The 16440-nt window shown below is 42.8% G+C and overlaps 1 long non-coding RNA gene across 1 annotated transcript in view; it reads left to right on the top strand.

The window, feature by feature from the left end:
* Positions 1–15114, top strand: part of LOC138923090 (uncharacterized) — a 187017-nt gene extending 171903 nt beyond the window's left edge. The window contains exons 3-4 of the long non-coding RNA XR_011436249.1: positions 8867–9020; positions 11224–15114. This is a non-coding gene — a long non-coding RNA (uncharacterized lncRNA). The remainder of the gene's footprint in view (positions 1–8866; positions 9021–11223) is intronic.
* Positions 15115–16440: the final 1326 nt, after the last annotated feature.

Genomic DNA, 16440 nt, shown 5'->3' on the forward strand with positions numbered 1-16440 from the left:
AGATCATAGAGACATAAATGTGGCTTACGGTTATTAGTCTACTCCATCTCACTGGTATTTTGGCAATGAAACCTAACATTGTTCTGGGCACCTTGCTTTGTGAGTTGGCTACACAGGGTAACATTATACGGTGGTAAGTAACATGACTTGCATGGGCCTGGGGCCAGGAGGTTGGAATTCGTTGCCATAAATCTTGAAACTGTTGGAGGTGTCTTATGTTCAAGTTTATCTGGCACAGCCCAAAAAGTGAAAGCTCTGATAGCCAGAATGCCTACATGGCTATAATGCATAACCTTACTGAGTGGTAAAGAATTTTTATGGCTACTGGCAAGAATCCAAACAGGGAATCAACTGTCTCTCCACAAGATATTTCAGTGGAGTGACCCAAGTTATCCAAGTAAGATGCTGGCTCATAAATCTGGGGTTGGAATAATAACGTTATTCTGTGTCCTAAGTATTACATTACAGTGGCCGGAAGATGGAAGCATGTATATTATTTATGCACAGGGCTGCTCCATCGTCAATCGATGAGTCATCATGATGATCATACAATCCCATGCATTTTGTGCAGTAGCTAAAATCTAACATTTATTGAGAGGTGATTATGTGTCAAGTACGCTGGTAAGTGGGCTTCAAACATTATCTTGTTTAAGCCTGCCAGGTGTTGTGAAGGAGGTGCTTTTGACAGATGGGAACCTGAAGTCTGGAGCTGTTAAGCGAATTGCCCAAGGTCACAAATGATGGAGCCCCATTCAGACCAGCCCCAGGGTACTCCACACTTAAGGCCTCTTTTGACAATGATAGAAAGCTTTTTTTAAATCTTGAGCAGTTTTAAATATTAAAGACGTAGAAAAATGTATCCAGAATAATGGAAGGAATAGTCACTCAGCTTCCCGCCAAGCTTAAGAAATAACTATTGTCAGCACAGTTAGACTCAGGGGCCTCCCCGCCCTCCCTTACCCCCAGGGGTAACTCCTCCCCTAAACTGGACGCTTCTAATTCCCATGCATTTGCATCATACTTCCACTGCGGCAGCGTGTGGTCTTAAGCTAGGTATATAGGATAGTTTGGCAGGTTTGCATGAATGGTATATCACGCTTCATGTATTCTTTTGTAACTCTTTTCACTCAGTATTACATTTGTGGGATTCGTCCATGTCGATGTGTGTGCTGTAGCCCTGTTCACTTTCGCTGTGTGAGCATACACTCTGTGTTTATTTCTCTTCCTATAAAGGGTATCTTCGCATCAAGCATGTCAGTGACCTCCTCAGCCACCTTCTGTGTCTAGCAGGATTGGTAGTGATATCATCATTTTACTGATAAGGAAACTGAAGCTCAGGACCTCTGTCTTAGTTCGCACTCCTAAAACTGGGTGGCTAAGAAACAACAGACATTTATTTCTCTCAGTTCTGGAGGCTGGAGGTCTGAGATCTGGGTGCCAGCATGGTCAGGTTCTGGTGAGAGCGCTCTTCCGGGTTGCAGACAGCTGACTTTTTGTGTCCTCACACGGCAGAGAGAGCAAGAGAGCTGTCTGGGATCTCTTTTATAGGAGCACTAATCCCACTCATGAGGGCTTTACCCTCATGACCTAATCACCTCCCTAAGGCCCCACCTCCTAATGCCATCACATTGAGGGGTTAGGATTTCAACACATGAACTTGCCAGGCTGGGGCACAAACATTTCGTTCATTGCAGCTGCACAGCCAGAAAGTGGCAGAGCCAACATTTAAACTCAGTTCTGACTCATTGTCTGGAGCTTTCTCTCCCACTGGACATTGGTCTTCTCGGCGGTCTAAAAGTCTGTGCAGAAGCCCCATCTGCCAGGACCTTTTTTGGCCATCTTTTCATCTTCTATTTTTTTTATTTTGTGGCTAGAATAACTTAACGAACTTCACCTGGGGCCTGGCCCCCCATCCAGCCTCTTCTCTGAAGCTCTTGAAGGAAGCTGAGGCTGAAGGCAGCATTCAGTATCTTATGCCCATCGCTTACGACGTCTGAAGGTCACGGCAGCTGTGGAACAATAGGGATAAAGACAGTGCCTTCCCTCCAGTAGGCCTGGGACACGTGTTCTCCTTTTATTTTTATTTGTAAAAGACTCTTAAAAATGTGTGTGGGTGTGTGTGTGTCTTGCAGGAAGCCCTGGAGAATGCTTCCCGGTGGCTGCAGTGTTCACACCTCGCCAGGGGCATGAAGGTTGAGAAAGTAGTTCTATTTTGTCATAAGGTTTAATACTTAAATTTGGGGGAATTTGTAAACTGACAAATTCAACAACAGTAGAAGGCACTAAAAGCAAGGAAGTATCATTTGAGTCTTAGCTTTGAAAAGGGTGGAGGTTGGTTAATAACATTAGAAGCTGATTATTTCTACCTGTAACTTCCTTTCCTGGCATCCTTGGCAATGAGGATCACTTAGAAGCAGAAACATTATTGTTTTGCTTCCCATAGAAAGTACTTCTAGAGGAATGAAGTTGATTATTTGAGGGGAATACATTTTTAAGTGTTTTATTATTTAAAACTTGAGCAAACCAGTAAAATCCAAATAAGACTGTCATTTAACAATATTGTACCAAAGTCAGTTTCCTGGTTTGATATTGTACTATAGCTATGCAAGATGTCATCGGGGGAAGCTGGGTGATGGGCACACTCTACTGTTTTAGAAACATCTATGTGACTTTAAAATTTTCAAAATAAAAAGTTAAAAAAAGATTTGAGGAGCTCCTTTTGCTCCTTGAATTTTGAGCCAGGCAAGTCTACCAAAGGGCATTTTATGGCATTGTGCTTGAGAAAAGTGGGGAATGGGAATTTTGAAACAATATGTAGCACCCAGTGAACTTGCTGGAAGGTAAGATTAGTACTTACGAAAGCGTCTTAAGTTTGTGATCACCCAACCTATTGGAACACACTAGTGACGCGGTCCAACTCTCAGATGTTCTATACTTCAAGGGCTCTCAGCTGTGGCACTGCTGGTGTTTTGGAATAGACGCTTCTTCGTCGAGGGGGCTGTCCTGTGCATGGCAGGATGCTCAGCAGCATCGTGATTTCTACCCACTAGATGCCAGTAGCACTCTGCACACCCTCCCCCCCGCAGTTGTGACAACCAAAAGTATCTCTGACATTGCTAAGTGTCCCTGGAGGGAGCAAAATTGCCTCTGGTTGAGAATCTCTTATACACTTAGAAAACAAATCTTTTGTCTCTGCTTTTAAAAGAAAATGAAATTTACTGATTTTACGGATTACAATGGCTGCGCCCTCCCACTCATCCTTCCATTGGCCTTCAAGCACAAACTCCTCGAGTAGAGACTCTGGAGTTTTTAAAAAATGTACAATTTCATTCATTCTTTAGTGTCTTGGACATATGCAGTGGTATTGAAATAGAAACCTTTTGTTTTCCTCTTAAAAGACTGTCTGAAACAGATATTTCAGAAGGAGAAATGTACGTATGGCCCCAGAAGAGCAGAGTGTAGACAATGTTGGCAGTATTGAGTATCATATAGAGTCATAATTTCACATGTGAAGGTAATTCGTTACATTAAAACATTCACAGGCTTTAGTTTATTTAAGCCTCTGGGGCTAACACAGCACATTTCTAAATATTATGAGTTTTGTGAAGGTGCATGACGAACAAGCAGTCTGCCTGTGCACTGGAAAAGTGACAAAAATCAGCCCTGAGCTTAATCACGGCTTTCTTTGGAGTGTATATTTATGTGGTGATGTCAGCACGGTATCCTGCAACTGGCTGAAGGTCATGTTCTGTGTTCATCTGCACAGGATTTAGAAACTCTCAAACAGTCTTGCTGGAGAAAAATGGCCAGCTGAATCGGAGCGTGGCTGCCCCTGCCCGGTTTATGTCGTCCTCCCGCAAAGGAACTGAACAAAGAAATCCATCTTTAAATGAATTCAAAACCGCAGCAGCCCCGTCTTTTGCCACATGAGTTATTTGAGTTATTGGGGCTGGCTCCAGTGTCAAGCCGTGTATGTTGCCTTAATGTATTTATTTAACCCAGGACTGCCACAGAGAAGGCAAACCCACCTCAGCACGCAAAGGCCCGCGACAAAGAGAACATTCAGTGCGGATCCAGGGTAACAAACACATCAGGAACTCTGGGAAGGGAAAGATGTTGCAAGCCCAGCACAATGCTCGGCTTTATTCCCCATGTGGAGGCAGGCTGTAGCCAGCCAAACTGTAAACTGTTGTTCTGTGAGCAGACAGCCGGATGGCAGACCTGGAGGGAGAGGGGGCTCCAGCCAGGCTGCACAGGGGCCTGATGGAGCTGCAGGCTCTGCAAGGCCAGGCCATTAGCAGTCTTGTGTTTCCCTGGAGGGGGCCAGTATTGGCTGCATGCGGCTTGGTGGCTGCTACACACAAAAAATCTAGAAGCCAATTATCCACACTGCAGTCCACGAGCTCACGCAGGAATCTGGCTCAGCCCACTGAGTCCTGGGCCCAGACAAACCTCACCCACATCTGGAAAGGGGGGAACTGATACCCATGAACATTGTCTTCTTGTACCAAGTCCTCTAATTACGATGACTCTGCAGATGACCCCCTCACAGGGCCAGTCACAGATTAGACTAATCTGAGCTGATAGTGTTCAGTTTGTTTCATCTTGGTTGGTAGATTTGGCAGTTGGAAGGCAGGTCAATGGCTTTGGGTGAGGTTAGGGGCTCTGCTACTATGTGAGGTATCGTCTTTCCATCAAATCCAACTGAGATGCCACCCATGAAAGTCACTCTGTTGACCAGGAGTCTTTCCATTGCAAGTGACAGAAATGCAATGCAAACTAACCTCAACAAAAAATAACCAGCACATATTTAGGTGGCAGGCACTGTCCCAAGTCCTTTCATATATTAATACATTCAATCTTACAACAGCTCTGGGAGGTAAGACTATCATTATCCCCATTTTAGAGATGAAGAAGCTGAGGCACAAAGGAATGAAGCAACTTGCCTCTAAGTCACACAGTTCTCCCGTGGTAGAGCTGGGATTTGAGCCCAGGCAGACTGGCTCCAGTATCCATGCTCTTGAGCACCATCTGATACAGCAAATGGGAAACCAGATTGGCTCGGGGGACTAGTTTGCATACTGGAGTGAAATACAGACACAAAGGACGAGCTTCAGGGCCTTCACACCATCTGCTTCTTTCTAGCTGCACGTGTCTTATCCACTCTCGGCTCTGCTTTTCTTTGAATGCTGGCCTCATCGCCTTCTGCAGCAAGTAGGCTCTCTCGAAGCAATGGGGAATGTGCTGCTGGAAGCCTCAGCTGAGCCAGCCAGTGGAAACGTGAGCTTCCTCCTCCCAGGAGTTATGTGTCAGTACAGGAAAGGCCCCTGATGGGCCCTTTTGCTGCACTCGGTGAGGACCACCTAGGTTTGCCCAGTGTCTGGCCAAGCCTAGGTCACTTGCCTGGTGCGGTAGATTGCAGCACTGAGGGCCCTAATTCCACACCCTTCCGTATATCCACATCCTTTTCCATGTGACTTAGCGGTTGTTCCCACAAGGAGTCTGCTTCGCCATCCCTTGAATCTGAGTTTGGCCATGTGATGGCTTTGGTCAATGGGATATTAATAGATGTGATGCATGCTGAGCACTTGTGCATTTCTTGCTTCCACTCCTGGGGTTCTGCTGTGCCATGAGAACATGCCGGACCAGCATGCTGAAGGCTGAGAGATCTGTGGAGCAGAGCCAAGATGCCCCAGTGGCCCCTGCAACAGTCAGGCTTGTGAGAGAACCCAGCCAAGACCAGAAGTACTGCTTGGCTGAGCCCAGACTAAACCGTCAACCCGCAGACCCATGAGCTAAAGCGATGCTCTTATGGTGTGGTTTGTTGCACAGCAGCATTCACAGTGGGAGGATGAGGCATGCTCAGGGATGCCCACCAGGACCGTGGAGAGTCAGGGAGTTGGTGCCCAGAGGAAAGGGGATGCTCTTACCAGACACAGGGCCCGAGGAAAGCACTCTGAGCTGACAAACTAATAGCTCTGTCATCCCAAACATTTACTTTTTGTTTTAGGAGTCTCGTTGAGGACATTATCTGTTACACTATCTAGAGTCCCTTTTGTGATGAACCATGTGAATTTCTCTTAGATTTAAAATCCAAAAACTTGATTTGCTTAAGTTCTCTCTTTCCTTATGAATAATGTGCACATGTTAACTGATTACGCTTTCCTTTTCGCCTTCCTCCAGGAAGCTCAGGGCCAATATATGGTCCAAAAGTAAATTTTTGGACCTGAAGATATGCATTTTGTTATACTAAACTCCCCTTTTTTTTCATCTTACCATTTTGCCTTTATTTTCCCTTCTTTGGATTAAAAAACCTCTCTCTGTCTTATTGTTTGTAATTTTAAATTAAACTCAAATTCATTTTGGGGTGAGAAGTGATACCAAAACATAATTAATAAAACTAACTGTCTTTTTAGTTTCAGGTGAACAGCACTCAGGATGAACACCAAGCTTGTGGTTGTAGTGCCTTTGACATTGTGAGAACTATGGTTTAACTGTAAACTGGATTATTGAAAAATAAATAAGATCTCATAATAAGAGAAATGAACATTAAAATAACGAGATTAGCAAAGATCAAAACGTTTGGTAACCCATCTTGACAGCAGGAGTGCAAATTGGCACAACCTCTACGAAGAGCAACGTGACAATATCTATCTGAAAATGCATTTATCCTTTGGCCCAGCCCTTCTAGAACTTCCCTTCTAGGAAGTGATTTCATTTCACTTATTAAAATTAATAAATTTTTTTTAAAGATTGGCATCAATCTTTAACACCTATTGCCAATCTTCTTTTTTTTTTTCCTGCTTTTTACTCCCCAAATCCCCTCAGTACATAGTTGTATATTCTAGTTGTGGGTCCTTCTAGTTGTGGCATGTGGGACGCTGCCTCAGCATGGCCTGATGAGCGGTGCCATGTCCGCGCCCAGAATTCGAACCCGCGAAACCCTGGGCCCCCGAAGCAGAGTGCACGAACTTAACCTCTTGGCCACGGGGACCGCTCCCAAATTAATAAATTTTAAATTTAAATTTGAAAAGTGAAATTAATGTATTTAAATTTCACTTTTAGGAGTTTATCTTACAGCTACAGGGTAGATGCGCAAAATGAGATATGTGTTGGATATTCGCTGTGGCTTTGTAACCAAACAAATGTTTGGAAACAGCCGACATATGCCTTAGTGGGGGACCAGTTAAAATATTTGCAAAAACAATATAACAGAACAATAAGCAGCCATTTAAAAATGAGGATATTATCGACGCGATAACATGAAAAAAGTCTCTAAGAGTTAGCATTAGATGAACAAAGCCCAGTGTAGAACAGTGGAGGTAATACACCATCTTCTGTGGGGGGCCAGTGGATGTTCATATACCCATAAGCCCACAGTATGTGCTTGCGTATGCATAGCCTATCTCTGGAAGTATTTTCTTGAGTATAGAAAACTGAGGACAGCTGCTCATTTTAAGGATGAGAGCTGGGTGGCTGGGGCCAGGGGTCGAGACTTACTTTTAATTTTACCTTCTTTTGTGATTTTTAAAATTTTGTACCATATTTTATGTAATCTAGTTTAAAAAAAGAACGAGGGAAAAAGTTAAATGAGTGCTTACTGGCATGTTGCATAAGGAATGACCACAATTGCTTCTTAATGTGAGGGAAGAAAATGAATCTAACCCCTCTAGCAATTCTCTATATTAAGGCAATTGTGTGATTTGTTAAATTACAGCTCAATGATCTGAAAGAATTCATTAATACCCATGCCCCCCAAAGCATAGTGTGACCCATGGAACACAGCTTTCTATGTAGCACCCATCTTTACACTAGACACCATATCAATCCAATTCAACCAACGTTTACTGAGGGCGTCTCATCTGCCAGGTCTTTTGTCAGGAGCTGAAACAAGAATGCTCACAAGACTCTGTCTTTGACCTTAAGATAGTCACATAGACGACTAATACACTGTGACGATTTCTAGGATGCTTGAAGGTGGGAGCTGTTGGAGTTATCTTTGTATTTCTAGCATCCAGGGTATAGTAGACATTTCCAGTATGTCTGTGGAATGAGTGAAGGAATGAACGAATGAATGGAGTGCTGCACTGGGTATGGACAGAGGAGACAACTCTATGGAGGGAGGCAACTGAGAAGTGATAAATTGGGTCACGAAAAATTACCCAAATCCACAGCCTCATTACCTAACACTATCACAAAAGGTGTCCATGCAAAGGCTTACTCATTATTGACGTGAACTGTGTATAGTGGGGCAACAGGTGGACATCTTCCTGGTTTTCTGGAAGAGCATGAACTGAGGGGCCAGAGAGACCTGTGTTAGAAACCAAAATCTCCCGTTTATCACCCAAATGACCCTGGGCAGCTCAACCTTTCTGAGCCTTAGCCTTCTCATTTATAAAGTGGAAACAACCAGACCTAACTTACAGGTTAATTAGGAGTGTCAGGGATCATTGATTCATTTACTCATTCATTGAGAAAATAAGGAGCAATCGTTGGGGGCCTGGCATATGCTAGGCCCTGAATAATGTGTGTCAAGTTGAGCCCAGAGGTTAAACCCAGTAGGTGTTAATGCATGGAACCTCTTGGAACTACTAATATTGTTTGGAAGCAGGTCAGTCCGTCTACCTTCCAAGCAGGAGGAATTAGGGAAAAGTAACTGAACACTTCTGTTAGTGTGAATGAACAGAAGGCGGGCTTTGTAAAGAAAATGAAGGCGAGCAGAAGGATGCATCCATTTCTGGTTCGGTAAGTTCAGAGTTACTCAGTCAGAGAGGAGTCTGACTCTCACTAATAGATTCGACAGAGTCTTTTGGTGGAAACCTCATGTTCCTGGTGTAAGAGGCGTGAATTTCTTTTTCAAAGGTAGTGAGGACCACCAGAGGAAAAATCAAGTAAAGTGGACCTAGGAAAAGACGATCATCCTCAGTAGCCCCCAGACAGCATTCAGACCTGAAGCTCCCCCCTCGCTTCACCTGGCTGAGAAGAGAAGGGCTTTCACTCACCTCTGGGCCCAGGAGGCTGTGAGTACCAACAGGACGAGCCATTTCCTGACTGTTTTTGTGGGTGATGGGGGGAAGAGAGTGGTCAGAATAAGAAGGGAGGTGAGGACATTGTCGGAGCAGAAGAGTTAAAGGGAAGAAGTTCTGGAGGCAAAAGAAAAAGGAGAGGTGTCTAAGGGGTGCTTCTACCAGCCCAGGGAAGGCCTCCTGAGGACAGGCAGAGGCACTGGTGGGCCCGACCTTTCTCTGTGCTGTGAATGCAGACAAGACGGGTGGACCAGGAGGCTATCCTAACCCCACACCTAACCAGTGCTGTAGATTTGGATGAATTACTGTGGACATGGGGCCGCATGACAGCAAGGAGGCCCACATGCGGAAGACTCGCAGTGCTGAGATGTTCCCATGGACCAAAGATGAGTGACTTAGCACAGGGACGATGATGACAGAAGGCAGCATTGTGACTGGCCTACGCCTTGCTCCCCAGTCTTCCCTCCTCCCTCTGTCCCCTTACATGCAGGCTGCAGCCCCCATAATGCATCTCCCTTCTCACTCCTGCACCTTTGTGCAGATTACTCCTGTCTTAAACATTTTGCAAACTCTTTTATGTTCTTCAGAATTCAGATTGGGGCGACCTCTTCCAACAAGCCATTTTTGGTGACCATTTCCTTCACCCTCCCATGCCCACCACCCCCAGGCTGGTCTCCCGGTGTCCTGAGCATTATAAGCCTCACCACGAGGGCTTCAAGTTCTTTCCTTCTCTGCCTCCTCTGCTCTGGCCTGTGGCTTGAAGATAGGTAATGGATCTTATATCTTCAAGTCCCCAGAACCTGTGGCAGCATTTGCCACATAGTAGGGACTCCAAAACTTGTTGTTTGAATAAATGAATCAGTCACTGAATGAATTTGAAAAACTCGATCACTGTGGGAAAGTTGTCATTTTTAATCAGGCTCTTTTTCTAGGAGTTTCCTAGGAGTGAGGTGACAGACCAGAGTCCACACTTCACCTCTTGCAGGATGCAAATGAGGGCATAGGAGTGTTAGAATGTGCCCAACGTACAAAGAAGGGACAGAGCCAAAAAGAGTCCTCAGAGTAATTGGTGGTTTCATGAGTTTTTCCCTGGAGGCAACAATTTCAAACGCCATTTCCAAACCCTGGGTACAGCCTTTAGAAATGGTTCTGGAAAAGCATTTTTCAAGGGTGAGCGAAGTTAACGAAGTTAGAATCACAGGACTTCACTGACAGGAAGTGGTTTCTTTTCTTTCTTTTTCTCAGTGGTTGAAGAATGGAAAACCCAACCTCTTTCCTCTTGAATATTTACAAACAGTTGTGGCTGTCACAGCACATCCACAGCCGCTGCCCCCCAGCCAGCCTCTGTTTGGCTTATTAGGTGGAGCTTGGCTCATGGGAACCCACCAGCATCCCCTCCAAGGGCAGAAACCCAACCAGTTTCCTGTAAGAGATCATCACTTCATAATGGGTTTTAAAACTATTTGGTTTTTAAACAGCTGGTTCCAACCCTGTACTTGCATCAAAATGTAAAATTGCAAAGCAATTATTAGCATTTCACATCCGATAAGTGCAAACAACGCAGTCAGGCCACAGGCCTGTCTTGTTCCCGTCATGAGCACTGCTGAGCCAAGAAAGAGGCCGGACAAAGGTGGGACAGAGAGGCCCTGGTGGAGGGAGGGGAAGATCTTGTTCTTATGTGGCTTTGCCAAGGCCTCAGGGCAAAGACCCCCATGGAAGATTCTGGAAGGCTGCTGTGGAATGGTTATGCATTGAGAAGACTGGATTCCCTAGATGACCAGTTACCTCAAGGATGACATTTGTAACGCCACTGAGGCAGCTAGATACAGAAAGCAGAGATTAAAATGGAATCAGACTAAATTTTGCCAAAAGCAATTTGAAGGAAATACATTTTTGTCAGCTATTGATACTGAGGGGAGAAACACGGTATTAGCATTGGCAGGTTTAGTTTCAAAACCTCAGTTTGATCAGTAGAGTTGTGTGACTTTGGGCAAGTTACTCTACAAGACAGAACTTTAATTTCCTCCTGTTTAAAAATGTTAATTAGGAAAGCCACTATAGAGAGTTGTTGTGAGGATTCGAGGAAATGTACTGAATGCCCTCAGCACAGTGACTAGCACAGCAAAGATACAATATAAACAGTGACATTAGTAATAGTAATGTAGTATTTTTCTTTGAAAAACTGTCTCTTTTCTAGTAACAGGGCAACCCACTGCAAATCTGGGAAACAGAAAAAGAGGCAGCAGGCAAGATAAAAAGGAAGACATTGCCAAGGTAATGAAATCCCATTTTATTAAGGAAATGACAAGGTGCATATGGCCTGGTCTAGTACCTTATTCTTTATGGGTTCCTGCCAGAATTATATACTTTTTCATGTGTTACTAAGGTGGGGCTAAAGGTCTCTCCATAGTCATGGCCCAAGGAAACTGGATCATCTCACTGTCATGTGGAAGGGCAGCCTTCTCAGAAGAGAGGTTTATTTGATCCATACTCCCTGAGGCCCCAACTTCCCAAGGGAATTCCATTCCATTCCTTCCCTCCCAGTTCTTGGAGCCTGGTCCGCACAATCAGTCTATCTTTTGGCACCTGAGAGATGCCTGAGAAGCAGGTGCATCTGCTTAACATCCAACCTGTTTTTATTGCCAATCCCAGAGACACAAGTGGGTTCAACTGGCCACGATTTTAGAGGAGTCAGAGTTTGTCATTGTTCCAAGAATACAGTTTCATAACAGCCATAAAATGAGGACTCTGTTTAGCTCAAGGATATTGAATTGGGGTGAGGAGCTCCAGCTGTGAAATTAAGAACGATAAACTTTTCAGCAAATTGGCAAGAGTATTGTTATACCAGTCTTTTGTCGTCTTGGGGAGGTCATAAAAGACATCCAAGATGCTGTGTTTGAGTTACAATGCACTGAAGAGTCCCCCATGTCCTGATCCCTGCCTCAGGGGTCCTTCTCTTTGCCTCCCAATTAATAGCCTTGGACAGTTCAGAAAGGGTATTTAATGAAATCCTTTTTATGTGAAATGCCGAAAGCACAAACTGAAGGATATTAGCAATAAGCCTGTGGTCCAGCGTCCTGAGAACCAGTTGTTCACCGCCTGGCTCAGTCTTCGTTCAGGATAAACCAACCAATACAGCTATCTCTACTGTAAGCATACAAAGACCCCCAAAACTGTGCTGTAGGAGGAACAGGGACGTTACAGAGATACACCCGAAACAGCTGGCAGAGTTGTATAGCCACCTCCTTTCAGAGACAAAGAGCATCTTTTGTTTATTGCCACCCAGTATTTCCCATTAGAGAATCACCCCCTTCACTTGCTATCAGTCCCCAGGGAGAAGTGGACTCCATCTCTGATTCAGGAGGCTGACTGATCCAGGCTTAAACCAATCAGCCCACTGTATTTTCCCTGACTGCTCTGATTGGTTGAGAGATGGGCATGTGACTCAGAGCCAATGAGATGAGACGAGATTTTCATTGGGAATTCTGCGATACTCTCACTGGCTGTGAAGTGAGAGGCATATGGGAACCATGTGAGGTCTGGGGCTGCTGCAAGAGGAAGTCCACGGCCTAGGAAGAGCTCAGTAGTGAGCTGAGAGACAGAGGAATGGGGTCTGAGGGTCAGCATTTGAGCCCTGCCTCAAGCCAGCCCTCCTACGGACTTTCCAGTTCTGTGGGTCAACAACTTCCCTTTTCTGCTTCAGCCACTTTGGGTGGGGAATTTTGCCACCTGCAACCTTTATTGCTCCATTGTCTCTACTCTTGCTCCTCTGTCACTTCCTCTTTTTACTTCTTTTCTCATTTTAAAAGCAATACGTACTTACTTCAGAAAATTTCATAAACACAAAAAAGAAAACAAAGTAACATTCCCAAGACCACACAGCTGTCAGGTGGCTGAGCCAAGATTCTGCCCAGGGCTGGCTAGCGCCAGAGGCTGTGTTCCTAACCCTAGAACCTCATCTCTGCTTCTCACAGAGCTTCTAGGCGTTTTGCTGTAAAGTCTTCAGTCTTTTCCTCCCTTTGGAGTATTTTTTTCTTATGAGCATATATAATTATTCTTTTGCAAAGTTGGGATGATATTACAAATACAGTTTGTATACCTTTTTTTGCTTAGTAATATATCATGGACATTTCCCACAAGTCATTAATTTTAAAGGAACTTTTTTTTTTCTTTTTGTGAGGAAGATTGGCCCTGAGCTAACAACTGTCCCAGTCTTCCTCTACTTTATGTGGGATGCTGCCACAGTGTGGCCTGATGAGAAGTGCTAGGTCTGTGCCCAGGATCCGAACCTCTGAACTCTGGGCTGCTGAAGGGGAACACATGAACCTAACCACTATGCCACCGGCCAGCCCCAGGAACATAATTTTTAACGGTTGCATAATATTTCATTCGAGTTGAATATATCATAATTTATGTAAACATTCTCATATTGTTGGACCTTTTGGTGGTGTATATTCTTCCTTATTTAAAAAAGTAAATAGATGTGGCAAGGAGATTTTTAGGGCAGTGAAACTATTCTGTATGATACTGTAATGGTGAGTACACGTCATACATTTGTCAAAACGCATAGAATGTACGACACAAAGACCGAATCCTAATGGAACTATGGACTTTGGTTAGTAATGATGTCTTAACACTGAGTCATCACTTGTAGCAAATACACCACACCAATGCAAGATGTTAATAACAAGGGAAACTGGAGATGAGGGGCACGTGGGAACACTCTGTGCTTTCTGCTCAATTTTTCTGTAAACCTAAAACCTCTCCAAAATATATTCTATTTATTAAAATAATTAAGAAATTATTTAACAGTATAAATGAACAAGCACACAAAAAAGCAATGTAAATCTAAATTTTTCACCAGTTCTGATTATTTCCTTAGAATGAATTCCTAGAGGTGGAATTGCTGAAACAAAGGTTAAGATATTTTAGACTTACTGCCACAATTTCTTTTCAGGAAAACATGCACCACTTTCAATAGTACCACCAACGTGTGAGTGTCTAGCTCATTAGATGCTTGTCAACACTGAAAGTTATTGAATTTTTTAAGCTTTTATATTTAATAGGAAAAGCATAATGCCTAATGCTAATTTACCTTTCTTTGATTGTTAACTATAAAGGTTACAACAGTATGATATAGGTTAACAATGCAGAATAAATATTTCAGAAACAGAAAAAAGTTATTGAAAAAGGTGGAATCATGAATCAGTGGGAAAAAAGAATAATTCCACAGGAGAAAGTGAGACAAAGTGAGATGGACCCCTCACACCTTCTCCAGGGGTCCCCGGATGTGACTGCACCCAAGTCCCCTGGAGGGCTTCTTAAAACGCAGGGGGCTGCTGCCACCCTAGTTTCTGATTCAGTAGGCCTAGGGTAGGACTCAAGATTTTACATTTCTACCAAGGTCTCAGGCGAGGCTGATGCCAAGGTCTCCAGGCACCTCACTCTGAGAACCCATCTCTTGTACATTAAACTCCAGATAAGTGAGAGAGGTGAGTAAAAAGGTGTCAAATTCTGCACCTCAGTTCTTGACAGATCAAGAATGTAAAACTTACAGATATAGATGATCCCGATATGTATACATATTTTATATATGTATGGAAATATATATTAACGTGATAGGTACATATCACATATGTTATATTATTATATTAGAGACTGTATGTTCTTTTCACTTATTTATGAAATAATTACAGATCTTAATACTAGGTAAAAAGTCTACATTATGCCATAAACCCAACCGCAATATATTTTTAAAGGTAGGAAGAGGACAGATCACATTTTCTGACCGAAATGCGATACAGCTAGAAATGAATAAGTAGAAACAAACAAACCGTAACTTCCCCACCACTTGGGAAATATCCCACTCTCTCAGTATCTATTTGCTCAAACAGCAATAATGAGACTCCTACACACCAAAATGTATGTGTTGAAGCTAAAGTTGTTCTTGGGGAAAAATGTATAATTGTAATTCTCTCATTACTAACAAAAAAGAGTGAAATAAAATAAATTAATCACAAAACTCAAAAGTTTAGGAAAAGATTGTTAAACCTAAAGCAGAAGGAAATAAATGTAAAAAAGCATAAAACTGAATTTAAACTAAAACCCCTAAAAGCAGTAGAATTGATTGATTCATTCAAAAGATATGGAAGACTAAAACAGACAAGTCATAATCTATCTTAAAGAAGAAAAAAAGTTGAAAAATACAAACAGCCAAAATTTAGACAAAGGAAAGGGCAGATAATCACAGATGCAGGGGAAAGTTTTTAAAATTTTAAAGAATACTTTGTGAAACTAGAAATAAATTTAAAAACTTGGGATGATATGGGCAACTATTCTAGAAATAATATATTTCCTATATCAAGAATAGACAGGAAACCTAAGAGAAGCCGTGCGGTGACTGTGAAGGAGCTCCTCCTGCAAGGGGCCCGGCCCAGAGAGCATGCACGGCTCAAACCGCTGAAGAATAGATGACACAGAAATTATTGAAATTGTTCCAGAACTCAGAGAAAGAAGGAATGTGTCTCAACGCCTTTATTGTTTTCATAAAGCCAGCAAAATACTCTAACAAAACCTATCAAAGATACAGCAAAATAAGACTATAGCCCTCATTTCACTTATAAATCCTAAGCAAAATACTAGCGAATAGAATCCATCAATACCAGAGGTCATTAGCATCACTGATTCATACCATCTGTCCAAGCCAGAGCAGTCAACCAAAACAAAAGGTGTAAGGATTGGAAAGAAGCAAGCAAATTGTCATTATTCAAAGATAAAATGATTATATACCAGAGAAAACTCAAGAGAATACACTGAGAAAACTGTTAGAAACAGTGATAATATGACTCCAGTGCCAAAACAAATACAAAAAAGTAATAACTTTCATACTAATGATAAGCAGCTAGAAAGTATAATGAATAAAAAATTCTATTCATAATAGCAATTTATCTATAACAACTAATAAGACATATGTGCTGCAGAGAAAACAACAAAACTCTATTGATGGACAATAAAGGTGATTTAATGAAATGGAGAGAGGCACCTTTTAGACATGCTTTCTTAACTTTGTGAAGTGGGGAATAAATAATTCTTTAGTTTTTGGACTGTAAGACTTGACTACAGAATTCCTCTTGAGGAGAAAATTGTTTTTTTGTTTTGTTTTGTTTTGTTGTAGCCACATACCTAGATGGGCTGGTTTAATTTTGGAAAAATAAGTCTTGTGCCTTGTCGTTACGGACTAGAATTAAGATAGTGACATTAGGCTGGAGGTGAGTAAACCAGGAAAGAGAAGGAGAAAGATCAAAGTAATGGGCCCACCTAGAGCTTAAAGAGAGAGTGAGGACCTTCTTTCTGTAAGAGGACAATTGGAGGGACTTTTAAGAGTAAACAGCCAATTTTCAATTTAAAGTCATTT

This window comes from Equus caballus, chromosome 1 (assembly GCF_041296265.1).
Source record: "Equus caballus isolate H_3958 breed thoroughbred chromosome 1, TB-T2T, whole genome shotgun sequence".
NCBI lineage: Eukaryota > Metazoa > Chordata > Mammalia > Perissodactyla > Equidae > Equus > Equus caballus.